The 13,118-nt window shown below is 41.1% G+C and overlaps 1 protein-coding gene across 2 annotated transcripts in view; it reads right to left on the bottom strand.

Annotated features, from left to right (window-relative positions):
- The window catches only part of PHACTR1 (phosphatase and actin regulator 1), a 292,025-nt gene that overhangs the window by 157,192 nt on the left and 121,715 nt on the right, over positions 1-13,118 (bottom strand). The gene's annotated exons all lie outside the window — the stretch shown is intronic.

The raw sequence follows: 13,118 nt of genomic DNA, 5'->3' as shown, positions 1-13,118 counted from the left end.
TAAGCAACGCTACTCTGCTGCATGTTCTACTTTGTCTGTGCAATGGGACCACAGTAGGCATTTGTAGCAGTATAATCACGTTGAGTAACTGGACTTTGTGAACTTTTTAAACATGGATTTCCTTGGGTCCCTAGAATGACTACCACAAAACCAACAGTGTGGAGGAAAGCAGGTGGGAGGTTAACCAGTTTTCAGTTCCCCATTCTAGGCTGCACAGTCTATACAATCAGATTTTGTATTTTGACCGTTCTCCCAAAGTCAAAATAGTTATAAGAAGCTTGAAGCATGGAGTTTAGGAGTAGGTCTTCAGACTTGTTAATGTCTCCAAGGCAGGAATGGGCTAATTCAGGTACAACCAAATAATATTAAGCAAAGCGTCTGAGGGATGAGGTGGAAGGAAATGTCCCCATGGCTAAGAAAAAGCAGCACAGGTTTGCAAGGAGAGACAAAGGGAGTGTAGCTTTGGATGGCACAGGGGAAGGTGATCTCTTTTCCTTCACTCCTTTCTGTGTCTTCTCCCCATCCTCTGAGAAGGACAGAAAGAAGCGGGCATTTTGGACAACAAAGGAATGGGAAAGGATTGCAGCGTGATTCAGGAGAAAAAATTAGAAGCTAGCTGAGGTGCTACAGCAGTAAAGGAACTTCTTTACTCTCACATATACTACTGTGTTCTGTTACGTTATCTTTCTGATGTTTTCTTCTGTTGTTAAAAGCCCATGGATTGAATAAATCTATTATCTTTACATTCTGTCTCCTGACACATTTGACTCTGAGCATGTAACAAAGCATTTTTGCTGCACAGTAATGGTGACATTGGGACCCTTCTACAAACGTCAAGATTTCTAACACACAGCCCCAGGATATCCAACAGCTTGCAGCTGTACAGTTTCAGAGCTGGTGATGCTAGGTTTGACAAGATGACGTATCATCCAGGGACAAACTATTACCACAAGAAAGCTAGCTTTTGGGAAAATAGCAAGGAAGACTCATGGTCCTGAGGATCCTGAGGCACGAAGGACAATGTCCATGACCTTTGTTTTTGTTCATAGGTTTTGAAATTGAGTGTGGTCATTCAGATATAGAACACAGACCTCAAGTGCTTCACAGAAGCAAATCAGAAAATATGCCTTGCCTGTACCTAATAGATACTTGTAAAATTTAGGGTGGTTCTTCCTTGCGTCAGTAGACACAGGAGATGCTGCAAGCCTGATTCATTTGCCTCTGTTGACAAGAAGCACGGCACTGTTTGAGATGAGAGACGCTGTAATATCAGTATCTTTCAGTCCTGAGGGTCTAAAACTGCCAGCATACTGCAAATTAATAACTTGCAATTGTCTACTGTTTGGGAGGATGGGCAGTTCATGTAGGGTGAACACAAAATATTGTTTAACTATCATTTTAATGATTATTACAGAGGTTTTTTGCTAATTTTTCAGTTGTTTCAGGCATCGCCTTCTGATATCTTTAGCTATAAAAAGTGCCTGGACGACAGGTCAGATAAGACACAGGCCTTTTAAAAAGGTGAAAACATTCTTCAAACACAGTTGTCCTAATACAGATTTTTGATAATACAAGCCTTGCAAAAATAGGTTTTCAGAAAACAATGGATCTACACACTTGGGATGACTTAGTTAAAACCAAAACAGAAGAGGGAAAAGTCACAATGCAAAGCTTTGTGTTTGGATGCTTAGTATAGCTGTATAATTTTAATCTCTGTAGATTAAACATTCTCTATAGATCACTGTGCTCACAAAATGAAATACACTGACATTCAAACCAAAGATCCTGAAACAAACCCAACCAAAGGCATTAACAATGCTCCAGTGAGTATGCTGGCACACTCTCATATTCCAGGTCAATGAAGCTTATTCTAAGCAAAACATCTGGAGCACTCTAAATCCAGCTTTCCTGAAAAACTAAATCTATGCTGAGCTTCTCTTAATTTCTTTAAGATGCCATTTAATTACAGTCCTGATCAATGCCACTTTGCAAAACCATCTCCTGCACTACTTCTCCCATTAACAATTAAAATTATCCCCCCCCCATTTTACTGAAGGTAGTTTCTCAGAGCAGAGCTTTAAAAATTTTTATTTCTGGTCACTAGCACTGATTTTTGATCAAAATACAGAATTTTAGTGTTGGTATATGGTCAGAAAGTTTTAGAATTTATTCATACCTTCCTCCCCTTTTTTCTTCTCAGAGCTGGATTGAAAGAAACACTTACAGTATTTAAGGCTAGATTCAGATCTAGGCTGAAGAAATGAATCTTCATTGCTTCTTAGGCTTTGCAAAAGGAGTCATTGATATCAGGATTGAAATGGAAATGGAAGGACTACTTCCAACCCACTAAGCTGGTAAAGAATTTAAGTAAGTATTCAACAAATTTTGTCTTTTAGATGCATTCAACTAAGTTAAACTGGGCATCTTTAGAGAATATACTTTCTTGGCAAAAGCCTAATACTACAAAATTCTGGTCATAAGATATTATACAAGCAAACACCCCCTGCTTCCTCTCATGCTTAAAACCCAACCAGAAAACATTTCTCTTGTGCCCAATAGACCCCATCTGCTGCTGCATTCTCAGCCTCAAGGTTTGAGAATGTCAGTGGCTCTGAGGCTACACCATGAGTCCATTTGCCCTGAAAAGCAAACAAACAAGCCAGGCACATTTCATTCCTCAAATATGTGTTCCTTTACCACAATACTTTGAGGCCTTTCCTAAAACACGTCCCAGACGGATTTCTGTTTGATAACTTTCCTCCTCTATATGCTGAAATTTCACTTTGGCCTTGTCTTATGGGAAGAATATCCTACTGAATCTGTGTCAAGTCTTCAGCAGCTTTACCCTCCCCCATAAAGCTATGAAGTAACTACTATACAGTTAATGCCCAGATTAATGCAGAATTAAACTCCCCTGCCATGTTAAGCTGGATGCAAATACATGCAAATATTACTGTATAATGTCTTTTGCATTGCCCAGTATGAGACAAGTGAACCCATGACTACAGATGTAATATTAAAAGAAAAAAACAAACCACTCACAACCTCTCCAGCCACACTGTGAGAAGTTCAATTCAAAGAGAATGTTTGATTTCCTTAAAGTTTATATCGTGTAAAGAAGGCCTCCTATATGTCTTGCTTTAGGCACTAATATTATTTTATGGATGTAGAGCGAGGAAAATATACTACTTAGTTCTAGTAAGGATAGCTGAATTCAGTCCTTAAGTAGCATGAGCTCATTCCAGTGGTGATTATTATTAGGGCATCACTGAAATGGCAAAATCTCTCAAGATACACCAATACCTAAAGCATAGCTGAACTGCATAAACAAACACAGAGCCCCTGAAGAAAATACTACTATTTATAAGTGTTCCACAATATGTCCTGGAAGTCTTAGAAAAGATACGAGGGCTAGTCACTATAGTAAAGACTTAGAAAGAGTCCCTGTCCCGGTACAGTCAGACAAACAGGTACTTATTCTGTGGATGAATAACTGAGATAGAGAAATGGTTTGCACAGATTGACGGGATGTCTGAGATAAAGCTGCAAGACAGACATCAGAAGAGAGTAGCTTGCTTTTTATGGTGGCTCCAGTCAGTCCTTGTGGACACATTCACTTAAAGTCTCCCAATATCTTTGCAAGAAGTGGCTGCAAGTTGCTACTACTCCAAGGCTTAGGACCTGCATTTGCTTTAAAAGAGGCATCTCCGCAGAGAGCAATGCATTGCTGCACAGGGATGCATGGGGCATAACATACTATCTAGAAGAACTACTGTGCTAACACGTTGTGCCACGCAGACATACTGTTAACTGGCTGTGAGGGGCAGAAGATGAAATAGCTGACATCTGCCAGCTTCCCCAGGATTTGTGGTAATGGTTAGCAACTGTGCTGCCTATTGAAAAGAAATACTGAATGTGCGTGGGTTGTGGCAGGCTGTGTACAGGCTCTTATGCCAACAACCTGAGCAGCATCACAGAGGTGGCTTTCCAGGATATTTGTTCTCTTTATTTCTTCCCTTTTCTAGAAAAGAACAACTGAACCATATTCTGGCACTTAGAAGAAGCCTCCCAAAGATGATGTTTCCAGTAGTACATAGACTTTTTTGCTATTGCACAGACCTTTGTTTTTCACAGCTTTATAGTAGCCTCCATGCATTACATACAAAAATAAATGCACTGTTTGCCTAGAATGTCCCTAAGGGAGCAGAGTTATTGAGGTCTGAAATATCTTCATCCCCTTTACTGCCCCAGGGCTGATTGCTACCCTGCATCTGCCATTCACGGGAACTGAAAGTTAGCCGGCCAGAAATAAAAGCTCCTGCAAAGAAAACATGTTTTACAGAAAAAATACAAAAAGAAAAATCTATAATTATCCGTTCACATTCATGACAGTGAGATCCTCCCAGCTTTCCAGCCAGGTACAATTAGCAATTGTTTTAAACAATCAATGAGTTAATTACAGCAGTAACTTTCCATTACATTTCACAGGGAACGTATTATGTGGTGGGGGACATTAGAAACTGTAAAGCAGTACTTTCATTTAAAAGACAAGCAGAAACAATACCAGCATAAGCAGCGTACGCCCAAGTCCTGCGCAACTCCCCATCAGCACTCCTCCCTGCAGTGCCAGTGGCTGCAGAGCCCTCCGGAGCAGGCTCGCCACTGCGGAGTGCCTCTTTCCCCGTTGTGGGTACACTTTTCCTCACAAAGAGAGACCTGAAGCCCCAGTCAGGCTCAAAATGTATCTCTTCCCGCACGCAGAATCTTGCTTAACCAGCCAAAAAGCGTGCTCTGCAGTACAGCAGATAATCTAGTAATGCAACTGCCATCCACTGCTCTCTTACTCGAGGTAACGCATTTTGAAGTGGCTTAAATAAGACAGGACTCCTGTCAGTAACCACTTTTCATTATGAACGCTGGATTGTTGATACATTCCTTAGCTTTTTTGTCTCTTTTTAAAGCTTCTTACTAGCAAAGATTAATGACTTCACTGTCCCTTTGAAACTGGGAAAAATGGGGGGGGGGGGGGGGAGCATTGCTAACCATAGCTACGATTTATCTATCTGTACGTGAATCGTACTGTTTAGCTTTGATTTGCTGCAGAAACACAATTTTAGCATGGTATGAGATACTCATTTATATCAAGACAATTGATAAATTGATGCCTACCATAAGAGCTGGCATCATAATCTAGTACCTCGAGCTTTTGTGGTTCATTATCATCTCAAGAGTGCTTGGGTCTGCATTCAATTGTATGTTGCCAAAGTGTAATTTCAGTTTCAAGTAATGATTGTAGACTTCTAGATCCTGCCCAGTAAAGCCAATGAAAATATTCCTGTTGAGTTTCAACTGGTACCCAGTTCCTTCTTCCTCTGGCAACTGGGCATTTCATTACAAGTGGCAGAGATCCGCATTGCTGGGATGCATGCAGAAGGGTCAACCTACAGCTGTCAGAAAACCACTGCTGCTTTGATAAAAACGCAACAGCTTCTATGCATTCTGGACTCTCCTCTTCCAGGCTGGTTGGAGCGAGGGCCTTCACCGAGGGAACAGCCACCCCATTCAGATGCAGGGAATGTGCCCTGTTTTGGCACCCCAAACGGCAAGCACGTTGCTCAGAGAACATACGTTCTCTCAGTCTCTCAAAAAAAGACAAGCCAGCATATGAAAAAGAACAGGCATGTGTTAGGAAAGCTATAAACATAGTGTTTCTCTCTTCCTAGCCCTAAACAAGGCTGAGCAATGGCATGTTATCGCTCTCCTTTGGAGATAGCTGTCAGGTATGCTACTGCCTGCTTGAGAGAACGAGATGAAAGCAAGCCAGCAGCAACCTGTGCACTCCCTTCAAACACTCCAAGCACCAGCCACACTCAACTACATCCCTGCCAACCTTCAGTGCAGAAGTCACTATCCTACTCCCCTGAACTACTGTGTCAGGTTCCAAAATTAGTTGTAATGGGTTATCTTCTCCAGTGCTTTGCCAGTTACACCCTACAGGTGCTGGGAGCACAAGGAATGCACCGTACCTATGTTCTTATACAAACATGGACATTCACATAACACAAAGTTGGTCTGAGAAACAAATACACACACCTTTTGCCTACTGATGCAATACCCCATTCTAGATAATTTCCATCTGTTTTAAGGAGAATAAAGTATATTGCAAACTAGTTCACAGCACAAACTTAGTATTTTGTTGCATTCTTGAAATGGATATTGTTTTTCACTGTCTTATCACATTTAACCTCTGAGGTTTTGACACAGTGAAAGTTTCCCTGTAATAATTGCATAGAGACTTCAAATAGAATTTTGTTTCCCTAATGGAATGTCACCAGATTATGATTAATTTCCCTCTAGCTTGAGGTCTCAAAGTAAGATGATTTAAAAACGAATACAAATATAAAAGGCCAATCCGAAGATCCAAGTTTTCAAATATGTCTAGAAACTATGGGGGCCTAGCTTGAAGTGCACTAAAGATCTTCAAAAGCAAGGGGTGAGAATTTTGTAAAAGGCAGCTCTCTTTAAGATGTGTCCAGCTGGCCACGTTAAACAAACAAAACAGCAATTGTTTGGAAAAAGTAAGCCTAAACCCCACCAATTTTAATCCCATCTTTAAATACAATTTCTGAAATGACATCACGGACTTTACAACTTGGACAGCAGAGAAACAGCTCTGTTTCAGCAGAGCACGACTCCTGGAGACACAGTGTCACATAAGCGATAGAAGCAGGGTTGCAAGTGCAGCAATTATAACAGCATTTCTTCAGGGAAAAGCAGCTTGTAAGCAAGAAAGCTCGGGTATAAAACAGGTCAAACCACTCCAAAATGACTTGGAGATCTCAAAGACTTGAAAACAACAGGTCAATTTTAATGGTGGTAAAAAGACCCAACACTGTTCTCTTGAAAGTTAGGCATCAGAAATAAAAAGATGAACAAATGCAGGGCTGATTGTCAGTTAATGACTTCTACAAAACAAGTTTCTGGGCAACATACACGAAGGATGGACACAATCCTGATCTAACTAGGAAAGAGTTTGGCATACAGCATAGTCTGCCCCATCTGAGCGTGAATTTGCTGCCCCTCGTTTGCAGCCCTTACGGCAGTCTGGGGCAGCCTGTGGACTTGGTAAGTCGTTTCGGTGCCTACAATGAAGGCTAGGAAAGACTCAAAACATGGCTCCTTCAAACTGGGCTGGTCCCTGCAAGAAATGTCTCTGTTTAGCCCCTATAACTGCTGGCACTGGCAGTTTCATTTTTGTCAGATGGTTTCTCCTCACCCTCCATAGCCTGCCAGATCTCCAAGGCCAGACATCTTAGGACTCTAGATTGGCGGTGGTGGGTTCATTTTCTTAACTTCTTTTCTTTTTTAAAGCAAAAACCCCAGCAAATCACCATTCAACACCATGGTATCCAGACTGAACGCCTCTCATTGCTTCTGCTATTTAAGGCATCTGTAAATAACTGATAAGGATACCAGCACTTATTTATCTCTGCAGATGGCTTATTGTTTTGGCAGAAGGGGGAAAACCACCACCTCAGGCCTAAAGGAGGTTTCTTAAGCGGAGGTTAGTCACTCCTGCTGCTCATGACTATATGCGTAGGCCTTGGAGCTACTGCATCTACATGGCTTATGAATGGGACAAAGCTTCTTTCACACCGAGATAAATATGCAGAACACCATACTAATTAGCTTGATACACTGCTAATGTAAGATAGCATAAGTCTATCGAGATCAACATGGCTAAGTCATTTACTCTCACTTGAGATCTGTCTTAAAAATAGGAGTAATAAATAATAGTCACTGAGATGCGAAGCCCGTCTCTCCCCTCAAAGAACTACGCCCACTTTGCATCCTAAGCACAAATGTGTCTGTACAGATGAAATCTCCATAGGTCATCTTCTCACTGTGGGGTGAGCAGTTATATTATATCCATGAAAAACTAGAGCAAAACAGGTAAATTTAAAGTATGGGTGGTCACGGCTTAGGCACAGCGGCAGAAAGTGGACTGGCCTCTCAATGCTAATGATCCCACCAACCTTCCTTCAGTGCTTATTTCAAGACCTGAGTTACCCTGGGAGATGTAACTCTCATCTGGGTCAGGTCTCCAGTGACTAGATTAGCTTGGCCTTTGGGAAATAGAGAAAGTACATTTGGCTAGTTACATCATTTGGATCTTTTCACTCTACTCTGTATAACTGCTTATGGTAGCAGAAATGAAAGAAGAAAAGCCATTGCTTCTTTTTCTTCCTTCCCTAAAAATGTGATCCTTCCCCCTCCACTCCCCATCCTTATTCTCAGTCATTCTTTTATTTTGGATATTTAACAAAGATACAACACTACTTTCAGCTTCTGTTTGTTTTTTGTTAATTAAAACTAAGATGCCTCAGAAGCCTCATATGCTTAAACATACACCTTTCTTTCCTAATCACTTTTTTCAGATACAGATAAAAAAAAATTCAACAGAGAAATTATCTACTGTTCCCTATGCCCCTTCCCCATCCTGGGGCGGGGGGGGGGGGGGGGGGAGCATAAGCGAATCCAGTAAGGCATAGTTGAGCATAAAATAATACCAAAACTCTTGGCTCTCTGGATCAGCAGCATGCAGGCAGTAAAACTGAAAGAAATCCCATTAGCATGACATAACAGTCAATTATAATAAGCAAGATTTAACGTTAAGTACTGCAGCCTGATTAATCTGCAGATATTTCTATTAGTGGGAACAGTGCTCTACAAGTTTCAAGTTTTAGTTCATTGCACCACATTAAGCAAAAGGTGGGAAAGGTACAAGGGGAGACAGATTCATCCCCTGCTTAATTGTGCTGACTCCAAAAGCAGATTCCTTTTGTTCTTGGTAAGGCTCTGACTTGATGTCAAATCCATGCAGACTCTGAGGGCTTCTCCCAGTCATCATTTGCCAGCAAGATATTGAAGGGGTTTTGCTTTTTGCTTTTTAACTGTTTTCCCAATACATTTCTAAGTGTATATAAACTATCAAAATGAAAAAGACAAATGCTCCGTGCTTCAAAACATTTTGGATTCACACTTGAACAGACTCGAGTGCCTGAGGGCAAAACACACCACGGAAAGTACGGCTTGCAGCCCAGCCTGCCATTACATCCGGAAGAGGTGGAGTATTTTGGAAAATACATCGTTTCTCTAGGAATGCCTGGCCTTACAATGCTCAGCAAAACTGAGCTTCCCACTGCGTAAGTTTAAAAAAAAAACCCAACAAACAACCCAAACCCCAAAACCCCAAAACTTTTGCATAAAGTCCCTCTTCACAGAGAATCTCCCAAATCCCTTCTACGACTTTAAAGACTCATAATCTAAATTTTCCAAAGAGTTACGTCTTGCCTACCTTTACACGGAACTGCTACAGAATGGAGCACCATTTTAACATTAAACCATTAAACTAAGTCACCTGACCTCCTGAAGTCCCTTCCGACCTAAATTACTCTGTGATGCTAAGTAGAGTTGGTTTACTCAAAACTGAATTTTGATAAGTTGGAAAATAATTTTGGGAAAAGCTGTCCAACTCAAATTGAAGACCCCTAAAAAACTAGATTTAGATAAACAGCACGGAAAATTGAGAGTAATGCTCAAATTTGTTTTCGTACTGAGTAAAGTCTGGGCAATCACATGGGACTTTTTTCTGCTTCACTGTTCTGAAACAACTGGAAGTGTAAGAAAAATTATTTTCAAGCAAGAATATTACTTATTCCATAGTGTGGGCTTCTGCTCATCTTCCTTGTTCTTTGCATCTGTCATGAGGGAGGGGAAACAGCTATTAACAACACTCATCTCTCAAAAAACGCTCTCACTTACTGCAAAGAGTTTTTTTCACTACAGCTGCACTCAAAAAAGTTCCTAGCATTCTCTTAAATTATCAACATTATGACTCTGTGGGGATCTGACAACTGGTTAAAAGAACTAGAAAACCAGGTACATTTTGCCATTTCTTACAGACATTTTACATAGCTCTATCAGACCAAGACTGGGTGAAACAAGAATTACTCAGAGCCAGAAATACTGCAGTACCGGTCAGAGTCACAGCTACAGCTAGTTTGCTCTGCGCTTCACCTGGAAGCGGATTCTGTGATTCCCCTACTCATTCTGCTTCATAAATACAACCCTGCATAGATTTTTCTGGGTTTGTTTTATTTTGTTTCACCCTCTCAGGTTAATATCAAACCACAGACTTTCTAACAGGCAACATTTGCTCCTTTTTCAGCTTGATAGGCTGTTAAAAATGCTGAAGATGCCTTCTATTCCACTATCTGATAGCAGTAGGATTAGAAAGTTTGAGGAATCTGGACTTTACTCGCATACCTATTGCAGTCTATTGCTTGAAGATCAAGGTAAAAAATGAGTAAATTCTAGTTTGTTTCTCAATCCGATTTATCAGATCCTAGCTTCTCTGTTGAACCAGAATTTTTCTTCTGATCAACATATGAAAGATTGTGTTGGACCATTTTCTTCCTTTGTCACATATTACATCCAGTTTCCTTGGAAAAGTTCTCATTTGCAGATCATTTATCCAATAAAGCATGACGATTCCTTCAGAGATTAATAGTCTAATCTTAAATTAGACCGACTACCCCTTATGAAAATCAACAGGTCTGTGCTTTCCTAGCTATCTACTGTTAACTTTTACTGCCCTTAGTGGAGGTAATGCATGGAAGTAAGTGTGACTATGCTGAAATAAGTTTCAGATCATTCAACTTCTGATTTCCTGGGAGTGGGGAGCATGGAGAAAAATTTTGTAAGAAGACAGTCAAATTCATTTTTTTTATTCTTCTTCAATATCTTTGAAAGATACTGTAGTGATATACTGTTGGCTACTTAACAGGACTTATATAGCAAGCTTCCTTGAGAGCTGTGAACATATTTGACTACACAGATGCCCCCTGTAATTTCACTTAAAAATAGCATTACACAAGTGATTAATGTATCCTGGGAAGATTGCCCCGCAGAGTGATGCCATTCAGTGGTCTAGGTCACAGGAGAAGAGAGGCTCTTGGGGTACAGCTACTGGAGAAGACAAAAGACAAGATCAACTGCCTCTCAATTTCAACTGACCATGGCCTATATTTTGGGACCAGAACAAACAGGGTTGCAGTCTCAATAAAAGACAAAGGCCCAGCTCTGCTTCTTAGGAAGGCCAGTGCAGTAAGTGTAGCTCTGCTAACACGTCAGCAAGGGCAGGAGAGTTAGGTCACAGCACCACTATGTCTGTTGTGTGATGCCAGTGACAGCTACAGATATGAAGGATGCCTTCTACCTCTTCAAGTTTTACCTGAAGCCTTTTTACTGTGAATATCTCCCCTGAGAAATAAATTCAGGGAAAAGATTTGGCAAATACTGTTAACACTGACAAACCTCCAAACACACAGCACAGTTAGCAATACCACTATTAGGGAGGACTAACAATCATGTACCACGTTTTATTTTGTGTTGCCCCGCTTATTTACAAAGTAGTTTATACGTACTTCAGAGATGACATCACCTGCCACCAAAATCTTCCCCTCTTTGATGTAGGTCCACGCACAGCAACTCCATAAAATAAATACTAGAACCACCTCTTGAAACTAGAGACCAGAATAGCACAGAAAAACCAGCACAACTATCCAAGCTAACATAAGGTCAGGTCATGCCCCGCCAGGAAAAAAAGAAACCATTTAAAGAGAAAAGCTGTTATTTTGCTTTACTGGAATGGGTTAGCGGATAAAACACTGGGGGATTTGGTTTGCATTTCCAGTTCTTTTCCAAACTTCTTCAACATTGGCTGTTTAGTTTTAGTAGGCTCCAAATGTTACTACTTTCCTACTTAGATGTCTAGAGTGGTTATGGATGGCTGAGTTTCAACATCTGTTTTTGTCCATTATGAAAGACAGCAGAGAATTACATAGAGCAGAATACCCATTGTGCTCCATACCATGAACACGTATTTATTCACTTGACTGTTAGGCAGGTCTATAATCATGGCATCCTGTGCCAGCAACCAACCTCTCCATTCCTGGCCATGTTTTAGAACAGCTTGACCAGAAGCCCACAGGACATTTTCCCATACCCCTGTTTCTTGTAATGCGAAGTAAACCAGTCAAATATCTCTGCTAATCAATGGAAGACTAGTTCCATACTTAAAATCCATGCTGAAAGGTACTAGAGAGATGACCAGTCTCTGCTACGAATGCACTGCTGCCTTCACCTACAGTAGAAGATTGTTTCTGCACTTTTTATTTCCAGTCTCAGATCTCAGTTTGCCCCTAGCTCCTTTTTGCAGTCTGACAGCTGCTGTAGTTCTGCATAATCACAGAGCACAGAATAAGCATAAAACTGACTTGAAATCTAAACTCCATTTCTGAGCGCATCCTCTTCTGTCTTTCTGAACGAGCCTTTTCTCTGATCTCCGCCTGTGTTCTCCCCTTCTCTCCATTGGTTACAGGCTTGCCCAGTTTGCATGCAGATGTAAAGAGACTGGCTTAGGTAGCCACCAGGTACTGGTAGAATACAGCTGCATTTTCTATCATCTTGCAGTATGTTCAAAATCACATGTCAACAACAGAATTGAAAAAAAACAGCAGCAGAACATAATTTCCCCCTACCTCAGCATTTTCTCACCCTTTCTTAAGCTTCTTTGCAACCAAAGGCTGAGAAAAGTACCACTAGGCCATTTCAGGTCTTCTAGATAACTTTTTATACCACCTCCATTGCACGTACTGTTATTCAGCAGTTACTGCAGATCTCAATTTCAGTAGGATTTGCAAGTCAATCCTCTATCTGTAAATCCCAGATGGCTCAGTGATTTTTAGCACAGCTATTGATCTCATTCATACATACCAGCTTCTGGACAAACACACCCAGCTGCTCTTATCAGCCCCGTCTGACTGCCACGAGCAGAAAAGAGGACTTTGTGAACCCAAACGCTACCCGCTAATAGCACCACCACTTTGAGAAATAAAATTAGGCAGGAATAAGCATATGGTTTGCGCGTTTGCCTACCTGATAGAGATTACAAGGCTGCTGCCAGGCTCCCTCCCTCGCTCTGCAACAGCTGTGCTTTCGGCAACTGAGCAACAGCCTTCCTAAGCGTTGTGCTCTGAAAACGCACACACTCT

This window comes from Accipiter gentilis, chromosome 20 (assembly GCF_929443795.1).
Source record: "Accipiter gentilis chromosome 20, bAccGen1.1, whole genome shotgun sequence".
NCBI lineage: Eukaryota > Metazoa > Chordata > Aves > Accipitriformes > Accipitridae > Astur > Astur gentilis.
Note: the sequence above shows the minus strand (reverse complement) of the source record. Positions and strands in the feature narration are given on the sequence as shown.